The following is a 13,415-nucleotide window of genomic DNA, read 5'->3' as shown; positions in this document are numbered from 1 at the left end:
GAGCTATAAAATAGATTAAGGTGGTGGTTATATGCCCCAAGGGTGAATCAGTCCATGCCAAACTGTGTGGTAATGTCACTTGATATATATATATATATATATATATATATGTATATATATATATATATATATATATATATATATATATATATATATATATATATATATATATATATCTACCTACCTGGGTTCTGATAATGAAGCTTAGATGTACTTCTGATAAAAGATAAATATTTTTGAGGTAATTAATTCTAGGAGCAAGATCTGTGTGTTAATACTAATGGTGCACATTCATGGAAATTATTTAAAAATAAATGTAGGCAGCATATTATGGGGTTTATCAATGACAGAAGGGAACAACAAAATTGGGAAAGGATATTATGGGAACAGCAAACTGAGATAAAAGAGGCATTGTTTAAACAGAAAGTGTGTAAAGAGAACACATTTAAACTTTAACTGCAATCCCTCAGCAGTAGTAGATACAGCTGATCTCTACACACATTGTGGATAAATGGGAGCGCTGGAAGATGTTCTGTTCAGCCAAGGGCATAATCACTAATAAACTGTTGGCACATAAATGTATGGAGCACATTAAGGAAATGTTGATCCCAGAAATCTGGGACAGTGAATGTCAGTTACAAGCTGACAACTTTGCAGTTAATAGAGTCTTAATGTAGAAAGACTATAATAACACCTTGGTTTTGGAGCCAATGGCTCACATTGATTTTAATAACATTTTCACTGTGGTTCAGATTCCTTGGCTTATGGAGGAAGCCAAAACTATGCTGAGCCAACAGATCATGCTGGCTGATGTCATTAAAGTGATCTCTGCCCTTCCTAATGGCAAAGCTCTGGGCTTGGATGGCATCTCAACTGAGTTTTATAAAGTCATTAAACATGTGATAGGGCCTTTTTTGCCGAATTTTTATAGACATGCAATGGAATACAAGAGACACTTCAGGATATGGCATATCTAGCAAACCATCAGCCTATATAATTTCTAACAGACTTAAAGATATCTGCCAATTTTTTGTTAAGAGTTTTGAGAATGTGATACCTCAGATCATTGTAGAAAATCACTTAGATTTTGTAAAAGAGAGAACTGGCAACCCTGACCTGGTCAGATTATGGTTAAATGTACAATTTGCTCTAAATGGCAAACATTGGCAGCTGTCCTGCTCATAGATTTCAGCAAAGCTTTCAACCATGTAATCTGGGAGTAGCTGCTGGGTTCAATGAAGCAACTGGGCTTTCGAATGGTATTCACAGAATGGTACAAACTTCTTTATGTAACCCCCTCAGTGCAGGTATATTGTAAATCAGTCCTGTCTATGTGCTTAATCTTGTATAGAGGCATGAGATGAGGGTATGTGTTGTCCCCCTTACTTTTTGTTGCTGCTGCTTTTTTAATTGACACTTGCCTCCACTCACAGTTCTCTCAATGTAGACTTAAGCTACATGAGCTTACAGTGCTCCTTACCACTTGGTTTGCACATGACTTTACTGTTTAGATTAAAAAAATCCTGCTGTGTAGGTGGGGCCCATGATGGCTTTTTTGCAGAAATTAATCAGTTATACAGGTCTGCAAATCAGTGTGGCCAAATCAGCTGTTTTCCTTCTCTGTCCATTTTGCAACATACAGGATTTCCCTTAAAGGTGGTTACTGAACATAAATATTTGGACATATGTATTACATGGTACTCAAAAAAGCTATATGGATTAAATTTTGGCCCTGTATATCAAGACATTAAAGACAACCTAGCCTGCATGACCACTACTCCCATTATGTTGTTCAGTAAAATACAAGGCAGTAAGATGTATGTGCTGCTTAAGATTCTTTTTATCATGCAACATTTACCCCATGTAGTCTTCTCCAAATGTCAGTCTTTTTTATTTTGAGCTGGACACCTACCACATATCACTCAGAAAAAGCTTTCAGTTCCAAGAATGTTGGTGGCTTGGGCCTTCCAGACTTGTATTCTTATATTTTGTCAGCAGTAGGTTGGTTTTATGAAAGGACTCAAACAAAAATGACACCATTTTAGTTATTCCCAGAATTATGCCTCTATAGGTCAGGTAATGGTCCTTGTATTTCTCAGCCTCTTTTTGAGTATGGAACCAGGAGGGATGCAACACTGGTATGAAGCCAACAGATGGTCTTAGGCTGGCTAATCTTTACTCCTGTTCACCCTGTTCTATAATAATCCAAGAATTCATATAGCTCAGAAGGATGGATTGGATCAAGAGAGGGATACTATTCATCAAAGATATCAGGAACCAGGCAACAAAGCAGTTATTAACTTACTTAAAACTTCAACATTTCCTTCAGGTTAACCCCAAATGGCGGAAGTACTTTCACCTAACAGCAGATATTAATATGGGACTAGTTGGAAACGCCAAGTGATTTTGGCTGACTTCTAAATGTATAGGGTTAATAAGTCTAGCAGCATGTTGGAAGCCATAGGGTGAAACTTAGCATCTGGTATGACCTCATCTTATCTCCCCCTAGCAAGCGGTTATTGGATATAAGGGATAGATAAACTGGACAGAGGGACATATGAGATAATGCCTGGTATCATTGTCTGTCCATGACACATGACCTACAACTCCCAGGTTTGTCCTGTTTCTCCAGAACTAAGCTTTTTTATATGTGGCAGTGCACCCTGCTCAGATTATGCAATGCAGCTGTTCTATGGGCAACCACTGTTGGTGCTGTGGTACAGTGGGTGAAAGTTACCTGCATCTAGTTTTAACTAGATTCATCAAGTATGTTATACTGTCTCGTCTAGCTGATGTTGAGAACATTACATTTTGGTTGTTAGCGATTCTTTGTTCACTTACTCAAGTTAATCCCATGGCCTTTTATTTGACCAGGAATATTATTTTGACTTTCATTGCCCTCGTTTTTCAGTTTTGGAAAATCATATAGCATGACTGGAAAGGGTACTTTCATAGGTTGAGTTACTGACTTAAGAACTGCTCATATAATCATTTAGATAGGAAACAGCAGAAACATGGCATAGTCTTTATTATTTTGTTTGTTGGACAATAAAGTGATTTAAAGAGACATGCTGTTAGACATCATTTTGGTGTTCTTGGTTTTGTTCCTTTGTTTAAGACTATGCTGTTGATAATACCGGTCTTTTTCTTTTCTTTTCCTTTTAAACCTGGTATTATTTACATTCAAAATGTTGGATATGTAATTCATTTCCTTATTTCTAACGGATCTGCTCTTTCAAATGGTTAATAAAATTATTTTCTTTAAAAAAAAATGTTGTAGTCCTACAATGAGTACATGGAACCATTATGACAGACTATGTTAACTGTGCACATGCAGATGCCAGGAGCTGTCCCATATAGACACTATTGTATGTCACTTTGTCACCCTGAGTGTACTTTGTCACCCCTGCCAAATGAAAATAAAATACCAGGGGAACCTACATACAAAACAGTTCTACATGCATTCCAGACATATGTGTGCATAGTCACTAATAGTTGTTGCAATGGGACACAGGTCTTTCCACCTCTAGTTCTACATATGGGTATGTCATGTGTGAACTTACATTGCCACACACATATTTTTTTGTAATTGGAGGCTGTCATGCCCAAAGATGGGAAACACTGGAAAAGTAAATTATTTTATGCATATAATGAGTTGCTGTTCAGGCACCAGTACAGCCAAACTGAGCTGGTTGGGGTATTATGTCATCTGCATAAAGAAAATCTGAGTGATTGCATTGGCCAGATGTGCAGTGTTATGGACATGTGACACTGGGAATTTACACTCACCAAGTGCCCTGTGCAGCTACACATCACAGTCAACAGACATCCTGTGGCCAACCTACCACCACTTCTACTGGGGTGACCTACTGTTGTAAGAAGAGAGCAGGGTCTCCTACCCATATTGTCATCATCACCACAGCACCATTCAGCATTGAGAGCACCACAGGGCAATGTGGATGTACACATAGTCAGGGTATTTGTACTCACAGAGCATTCCATCCTCTCTGTGTGTGCTGTGGGTGAGAGTTGAGATTTCTTCCAAGGAGAGAGTGCCCCTGTATAGTGGAACATGCAAAATCAGGGCAAACATCTCCTATAGTTGCCATAGACCAGTCCAGTTGGCTGCAGCATAGTGCTGCATTATTTGCTGGAGTTGTGCTCCATCACACACACGCACACACACACACACACACACACGTATATATATATATATATATATATATATTATATATATATATATGTCTGATGTATTGTGTGAGCAGTGTAGGTACAGTACGGCACAGACATATATATACATACATACATACATACATACATACATAGAAATATTTCAAGCACAGGCATTAATGCACGAGCAATAATTTCTTGGAGAACATGTGAGTTTGAAAGAAAAATTGCTTAAGAAAGAAACTCTGTTTATTTTAAAGTATGGTACCTTGGAGCCTTTTGAGCTTAACAAGGAGTGTAATTGAAATATGTGATTTGAATAATTTAATTGTATTATTACTTAATTGAGGGATGATTTGATAATTGCATCTATGAATGTGAGTATTTAAACTGACTTTGTTTAGTGTGGTTTACTCTTGGAAGAAGCTCATGCCGAGGTGCTAAGTGTTTTATTAAACTTGGATTTTTTCCTATCCGTGGCCTTTTTTGGTGGTATTTTTATTAATGCCCTTCAAGCCTGCCAATATACTAGAACAGTTGTTCCCATAGTAAGTGTCCAGGCTGTTGATAAAAAGATCTAAACTACTGCTTGCTTTAACATAATTTGATAATCTATTTTATGCATAAGCAGCTCTCTCATAGAGCCAATTAGTACACTTCTCATTCTTACAGAATCTTCTACATATGTTGACTGATGATTCTCTACTAATTTTTGATAACCCCAAATATTCACAGAGGTAGTTGTCCCTAAATACCATATACACCTATGTAAGGTCTCCTCTTAAATATCTATATAAGACACTGTAGAAGTTCAGATATTAGTCTTTCATAACAACTTGAATTTTTACATCTACCGATACCCTTGGTATATTTCCACTGTACTCTTTCCAGTTTATCTATGTTTGTTTTTATATAAGTTTTCCATATTGTTATTCCATACTTAGGTTTGGGTCTAATGCAACTACCAAGCAATGACTTAATCATTTCTGATTTTCTATACTTTATAAATCTTTTTATACAACCTATAGTTCTATAAGTATCATTAACCAATTGGTTGATATGCCTAGAAAAACTCAAAGCTGGATCTACCAATATGCCCAAGTCCTTAAATGAATCTACAGTTTCAATCACTGTGAGATGTATTAAATATTCACCTTTCAGTTTATGTCTCATAAATCTGATATGCTTAGTTTTTTATGTATTTCATATCAGCATATTATTCTCCTGTGCCCAAATAGTCAATTTAGTCAAGTTTTTTTTTGCAGACCCGCCCTATTTGTAACGCATGTAATCAGATTACCCATTTTCAAGTCATCGGCATGCAGACACCTCAGATGAAAATGATAAATCTGAAAGATATAATCTAAACAGGTATGAGCCAAGACAGAGCCCTGTGAGACATGTTGACTGTAACCAAGAATTTCACCTGTCAAGTCACTGTACGATACTTGCCATGTCCTGTTTGTAAGCCATGCAGCTATTCATCTTATCAAGAGTACATCAGTATCTAATTATTCTAATTTACTGATCAGTTTTATGCATGACCCTGTCAAATGCTGAAGTTAAATCTACATAAATTATATCACAGTACAGTTTTTAATTCATAACTATGATCATATTGTTATAGAACATCATGTTACAGGTGGTAATAGATCTATTTTCAACATATGTGTGCTGATATATGGTTTTAAGTTCCAACTTTTCCATTTCTGTCAATAACATATCCAATATTACTTTCTCCATTATTTTTCCACATCAAGAAAGTAGACTTAAGAGTCTTAATGACTCTAGGTCTGTCCTACTCTTCTTTCCCTTAAAGACAGGTTTAATAAACTCATGGCTCCAATCTTTAGGAATCCTCCCATATTTATACAACCTAGTAAATGATAGATATAATGGTACTGTAAATTCTTGCTGTAGTGTTCTCAAGTCATTACTACTAATTCCATCTCATTTCTTAGCTTTGTCTGGATCCAGTTTGCATAGTTCTTTTTCAATGTAATCTAATTTGATTTCAGTATCTCAGGTTACTTGGATGCCACTTTGACAACTTATCATAGCCTTTGTTGAGACAAACTGATTTGCATAAGATTTTGTAACTGTATTTATAATCTGTTGTGCCTGAGAATAAATTTTAGAATCTATACACTGTTTATCAATTTGTATATCTTTACTCCTTCCACATCTTAAATATCTATAAAATGGTTTCTTATTATGCTCAGTATCTTTATATAAATTTTCTTAAATTTCTTAATCTTGCCTCACACTATGTTTAATTTGTTTGTCCAGCTTGTTTATTTCAGTTTTCAAAGTGGTACTTCAACCTGTTTTCCATTTCTTATATTTTTTGTTTCTTAATCAAGTAACTTGTTCTTACGGAAATATATCCCCCTTAAGTTGTGTGCCTAGATCCTGATGTTAAACATTTTTTTGAATTTTTTTTTTTCATTCAAACAGTTTCGCTTTCAAAACTTTCCACATTCCTTCTACAGTGTTTCCACATTCCTTCTACAGTGTTTCCACTGAACGCATCACTCCAATTAGTTTTACATAGTGACTGTCTTGCTTCCATATAATTTGTTAATCTTCTCTGCACTGGTTTAGATTTCAGTTTGGCAGAATTATCTAGCAGCAAAATTAACTTTTATGATCACTGCACATCAACGGTGGTAAAACTTGACATGAAGTTACAGTAATTTATTTAGGAACACAAACAACATTTTTATTAGAAAATGTTGGTAGGTTTTTTTTTTTTTTTTTTTGCAATTTGAAGCAATTGTTCCTGAACATATGTTGTGAATAATTTCCTTACTAATGTTGTTGAAACAATATTATTCCAATCTGTTTCTTGTTAATTTGAGTCCTCAGATGCTATTATTCTTCCCTCTTGTGTTTCATGCAAGAAATCTATGAGTTCCTCCCAGTCGTCAGTACCTGATTTTGATGGTCTATACACTCCAACAATTGTTATATGTTCAAAGGTTGTCTTTATTATTACAGTTACACAGTCTATATTATTGGTGTTATCACTGAACATGCAATAATCACAGGTCTCATAAGTATCTTTAATCCCTATTATAACACCTCTACCTGATTTTTTGTTAGAATGTATTTTACAATTAAAACATTTATACCCTGACAGGACTGGTTTCCAATTTTCATAAACAGTAGCAACATCAATCTTGTGAGAACGTAACACATTTTCCAGTAACAAAAGCAACCATCAAGGATGCATCAAATGTTGCTATCTGTGAACTGTTAACATTTTCAACCTGATAAAAATCTTGCCTTTTTTGTCAAGTACTGCAAAATATCTGCTGCAAAAATTCTCTTCCCTGATCTTGACAAGTGCACACCACCCTTTATGAACACGTGTGCCTAGAATTAGTCTCAGATGCTCTACACATGACAGGACATTTTTTCATGTGGATATTTACCCCAAAAATATTTTCATTCATAGTGATATGTGTCCTTTCTATATGTGAAAATGTTCTGGGATGCCTGGCTAGGCTTAAAAAGGCCCTTGTGCTCATTAGCCTAGTAAACACCTATGAACCCATGAACCTATACTTCATAACACCTGTGTAAGCTATGGTATCTAAGAGGGCTGTTAGTTCCATACTAACAGTCAAAGAGCCTTTGTGGATGAAATCATTTATACCAACATGAATCAAAACAGATCTGCACTTCCTTGCACTAAGGCTTTTTAAGGTCTGCCTCACATCCTCTATTTTTGCACCTGGCAAGCATAACACTATTCAATGTTCATTATCTTCTCTGCAGATGTATCAGTTCCTCTAATGACTGAAACTCCAATTACAAGAATATATTTTCTGACCAGCTCTAAAGAATCTTCAGCTTCTAATCAGTAATATCTTCTCAATCAGTTGTTACAAACGAATGATCTTCATCACCATTGGTCTTATTAATCTTATTTATTTATTTGACATTTGTTAACTGGGTCAGACTGACTGGGCAGAGCCCTTTTTCAGCAGAGACCCGAGGAGAAAAGCTCTAATATTATATTGCTTAAATATTAATTAACATAGAGAGCTGTTGCAAAAGAAAAAAAAAAACAATGAATAACTAACATTATCTGTACATAACTAGTTCAGTTTTTACATAAGAAAGACATTCTGTAGAAAATAATAAAAGTACAAGTAACTCTGAGATTTATCATCAGGAAAAAATTCAGGATAATGGGCATATACATAAATTTGTTGATAACAAAGTTTGATCAGTTTTAAGTACATTTATAAGAAAGTTGTGGTAGGAGAAATAGGAATATTGAACTAGCACAAAGTAAAGAGTATATTAGGTAGATAAATAGTACTAAGATCTATGATCGAAGCTAGTATAGGTAGAAGCGTAAAACAGAGGAAAAAGTTTATGGAGGAAGAAATAGAAAGAAAGAGAACAGGTAGGGAGCCAGTGACAGGACTAGTATGGTAGTATCTGAGAGGGCAGCATTCTATGGTAGAGGAAGATAGCTAATGTGGGGTCATGGCAGAGACATGTCCATGATTTGTGGAAGTAGTCTTTAATTGCTATTTTATAGGTGTTAGGGTCAGTGATACATCTGACGTTATGAGGTAGTTTGTACCATGCATTTGCTATGGAATAGCTGTAAAGTAATTTACCAATATTTTTGTTGGGCATGTAGACTTGCAATAGGTTCTGTTGAGAGCTAAGGAGACAGTGATTGGGAGTATAGGACTGGATGAGAGTGCAGAGAGAGGGACAGGAAGAGGGTTGACGTAGACCTGAATGAGCCAATTGAAGCTGTGGTATTAGGATTTGGTGATGAAATTCTAGCCACTGCAAGTTTCTTAGGGCAATGCAGTGGTGCATGTGGTAATGTAGGTTGGAGGAAAATCGAGCTGTTTTGTTATAGGTGAGTTCTAGTTTAGTGAGAATGTTTGACTGGAGGTGTATGAGTATAGTGGCTGCATAGAGCAGTGTCGGGAGTAGAAAGGCTTGTGCAAGGAAGAGTCTGGAAGCATTTGTAAGGTATTTATTATGTCTATAGAGCAGATCAAGTTTTTGATGGGTTTTTTTAATGTACTGCTGAGTATGTATATCGAATATGAAATGATCATTGATTATAACACTAAGGAGTTTGGTGTGGGATTCAGATGAGATGATAGTATTATTTAGAGAGAAGACAGAGAAGGAAGTTTTGTGATGGTGAAGGGAGGTAGGGAGAAACAAGAGGAGTTTAGTTTTCTTAGGGTTCAATAGTAATTGATGGAAAGTAAGCCATCTTTCGACAGAGTGGAGGGATTCTTGGGTGAGAGTATGAAGGTGTGTGATATTGTTAGAGCAAGAGATAATTGTGGAATCATCAGCATATTGAATAACGGTCGAGAGTGGACAAGAAGAGTGAAAGTTACTAATGAAGATGTTGAAAGGTAGGGGACTGAGGATGGAGCCTTGGAGCACCCCAGCTTGTACTGGTAGAAAGGGAGAGAAGATGGATTGCTATTTCACAGCATGGGATCTATTTGAGAGATTGCTGGAGAACTATGATATAGTAGAGTTAAGAGAGGTTGAGAGAAGCAAGTTTGGATAGTAGTAGTCTATGAAAGATGGTATTAAAGGCTTTGGATAGATCTAGAAACAGGCAGGAAACTAATTTATTGCTATAATGTGCTTTTGTGATAGTATTAATAAAAGAAGTCAGAGCAGTAGCAGTACTGTGCTTTGGCCAAAAGCCATGTTGTGTAGGGATAAGGAGATTTTCTTGGAGAATATTATCAAGAAGCTGTTTGTGGGTGCATTTTTCAAGTATTTTAGACAGTGGAGATAAGATTATTGTTTTCATTCCTTATTCTAATATATTAGTAGCAAATTATCACTACTCACAAATAAGATAAATAATGTTGCAGGAGACTCACTTTACTCCCAATGCATTGCTAAACTCTAGAATAGTATCCCCACACAAATAAACTCTTCAACAAAGTCAATAATTTTAAACTACTGCTTAAACAATATCTTAATCATTCCTGGTCCTGCACATTCTCATCACGAGCTTAAGACTTTGTGTATAAGTATGATACTCTCCAAATACTCTCCTTAAACAGAATGCTCTCAACCTCTCACTGAAATGGCAAAACCATTTTTATGCATAACTGCTGCCTGTACAATCCATTGAGTTACACATGGGCTTTCTCTTTATTGATGTCTACCTCTGTAAAATCTTAGAATGTATAAATATAACTGTTGTATGTGTATAAATGGAAAAAGTAATATAACTACTCTGTGTTTAACTGGAACTTAGTATAATGCAATATAAGCAAATAGAGCTGTTCTCATTGGCCCTCCGCTGAAAATGGGTGTTACGCAGTCTGGCTTTCCAGGCAAGCAAAAAGAAATAAATAATAAATAAATGATTACATTTGCAAGCATACATTTCTGATCCAGCTGGCTTTGTACATCCACAGCTTGAGCCATGTTGTCTACGTTTATCTTTCTCCTCTTTTTTCTTACAGTAATGTTCTTCGATCTTTCCACATTCAGTTTTAATTTCTTCCTTTTCACCTGCCCCTTGCCTCTTTTTTCCACCTTCTCTTTTGGAAAATGTATGTTTTTTTCTGTAGACTGTAGGTTAGAAATATGTATCATTCCATGTAACCTGTGTGTTACATAACAAACCAGTGTCTTTTTTAATATGTATTCTCTTTGCTTTCCAGACATTTATCAGTTTATTTTTCTTCCATGTTAGTTGTTGTGAACTTCTTCCTTTCTTTCTTTTTTATTTCCTTCTTTATATTCTGAATCCTCAGATTGCTGAATACTTGTATCCAGAATTCCAAAGTTGTCAGTGGCATTATTTGGTTTCATAGGTGTTTGGTGAACTTTACAGACAATAGACACATCCTTTCCTAAATGTGCTCTATTTGCTCTTTGTCTAACATTATTTATCTTATTAGTCTAGTCATTAACATATGTAATAACAGTTCTCCAAGCTGTGTCAGTTGTACAAGTGCAATCATCACCAGTAAGTCTAGATTTCTAACTAATAATGGTAAGCAAATCATCCAACTTTTGACATGAGGAACACAGATCACCATGTCATCAGGTTTTACCTTTAAATATACATATCTCTTATTACACTTTGTGATGCCTCTGCACTGGCCCAGTAATCAAGGAGCCTCAATCCTCACCACTGGCAACAGTGAGGGATGTACACAATGGAAGGATGACAAGTACACACACAGTAAAGTACAATTTCCCTTAAGAGCACACAGAGATCACAGTCAGTCTGGGGCAAGTTTCTCCCTCTTTCTCCAGATCCTCAATAAGACTCCCCACTGGCATAGCTATAGGGTTAAGATCTCAGCTGAGGGGTCAAGCCAAGACCTCCATCACCCTCTCTATCCAACCAGTGCTTTGTGTCCCTGCTCAAGTAGCTGACACACATACTTTGAGATTTGATTTATATACAAACACATACACACACCTGAGGAAGGCTGGCACAGGTTTACTAGCTATGCCTCCTTCTGCCCAGACTATAAGGTAGTTATCACTTCCACCAACCCCTACTTATCAGCTATCAGCTACTTAAAGGCCCTTACAAAGGGTGACCAATCCTACTGTGTAATGTTACTATTATCCAAATGGTAAGTGTGACCAAGACTAAGGCTATTTAGAAGTGGCCTGTACAGTGTCACCAAATACATATGCAAGTACACTAAGAGCTTAAATATGTCTCACAAATATCAGCCACAAAGATAGGTTTAAATATATTTAATAATAAATAATAAAAGAACAAGACAATACTCAATCAACACAGTAACTACAGAGTTCAGAATCACAGGAAATATGTTAAACAACATTGCAGGACAGTCTCTAATAAATACAGAAAATATCTAAACTAATTTTTACTATATTCCTATCTACATCTAAGAGAGATTACTGTACCCTAGTCTTACTTACAGACAACATGCAGGCAGAAGTGCTGAATGGATGTTTCTAGGTCCAAGACAAGATGCAAAATGAACAATCTTTCTCTGAGAGAGTTCTTAAATTAGTATCAAACATTACTGATGGGTCAGCTTGGATGGCATCACTCTTTGTCACCTGCCTTCAGGTTCACACGCTAACAAATACCAACAGAATTGTATCATCTCTGTGTGAGAAGTACGTATCTCTTAAAAAAATAATCAAAATCAACTATCACAGAATTCAAAGAGAAATTAAACCAGCTTCTATCAGAAAAATCACACAAACAATACAGAACTAAATATTAAATTAAGTACAGTCAAGTTGTTGCTCTGACTGTTCAAGTTATGCAAATCACACAAAAGCTGGAATTCCTTTACACTGCATGCAGCAGCTTCTGCTCATCGCTCACAGTCGCACCTCATTTTAAGAGTAAAGATCAATAAATCACAAACCAAGACAGGATTGTTTAGATGGTGTAGGTTTGCATTTATCAGTTTTTATTTTATATGTTTAGCTTATTCTGGTCCATATAGACCATGGTGGTGCAGCGGTTAGAGTTGTCACCTCACAGCAAGAGGTTCTCTGGTGCAATTCTTGGCTGGTGTACCTTCTGTGTGGAGTCTACATGTCTTCCCTATGGTCAAGCGAGTTTTAGAGACATGCAGTAGGTGCATGCGTATGCTTTCTGTGAAGGCTGGGCACCGAGATGGCAACTCGACACAGTAAAATCTCCACTGCCAGTCAATCTGTGGACCAGTGATCTGCTGTGGCGACCCCCAATGGGAGAAGCCGAAAGACATTGGTAGCATATTCTGGTCCATAGTTATGAATCAGATGATGCCTCCTAGCCAGTGCCACAGTGTACTGCACCTGCCTCTGTCTGGCACAGTCATCATATATAGCCAGATCCCTCACATGCTCCTCATCAGGAGGCACCTCCTCCTCTGTGCAGTCTGATACTTTACCCCCCTGAATGCTTCTGCCTGCTATAACTCTTGCACACACACTACAGACTCCCAGGGACATATTGCAGTGTATCTTCAGATATATCCAGACAGTTGAAGCGAGACATTAGCAGGCCTAACATACATTCAGCAATGACCTGGGCATTATTGTAGCCATTCTTTGCCATGGATTGTGGATTTACAACCAGTGTAATTAGCCATGGTGCTATGTCATTGAATAATGACAATAATGATAATAATTCCCATTTGTTAACCAGGTAAGCACACTGTCTCTTTTCAGGAATGACCTAGGAGGGTTTCCATTCTAGTAGAACAAGATAGCGTGAAACAAAA

This window comes from Protopterus annectens, chromosome 2.part2 (genome assembly GCF_019279795.1).
Source record: "Protopterus annectens isolate FY-2018-M chromosome 2.part2, PAN1.0, whole genome shotgun sequence".
In the NCBI taxonomy this organism is placed as follows: Eukaryota; Metazoa; Chordata; order Ceratodontiformes; family Protopteridae; genus Protopterus; species Protopterus annectens.
This window is presented reverse-complemented; position numbering follows the sequence as displayed.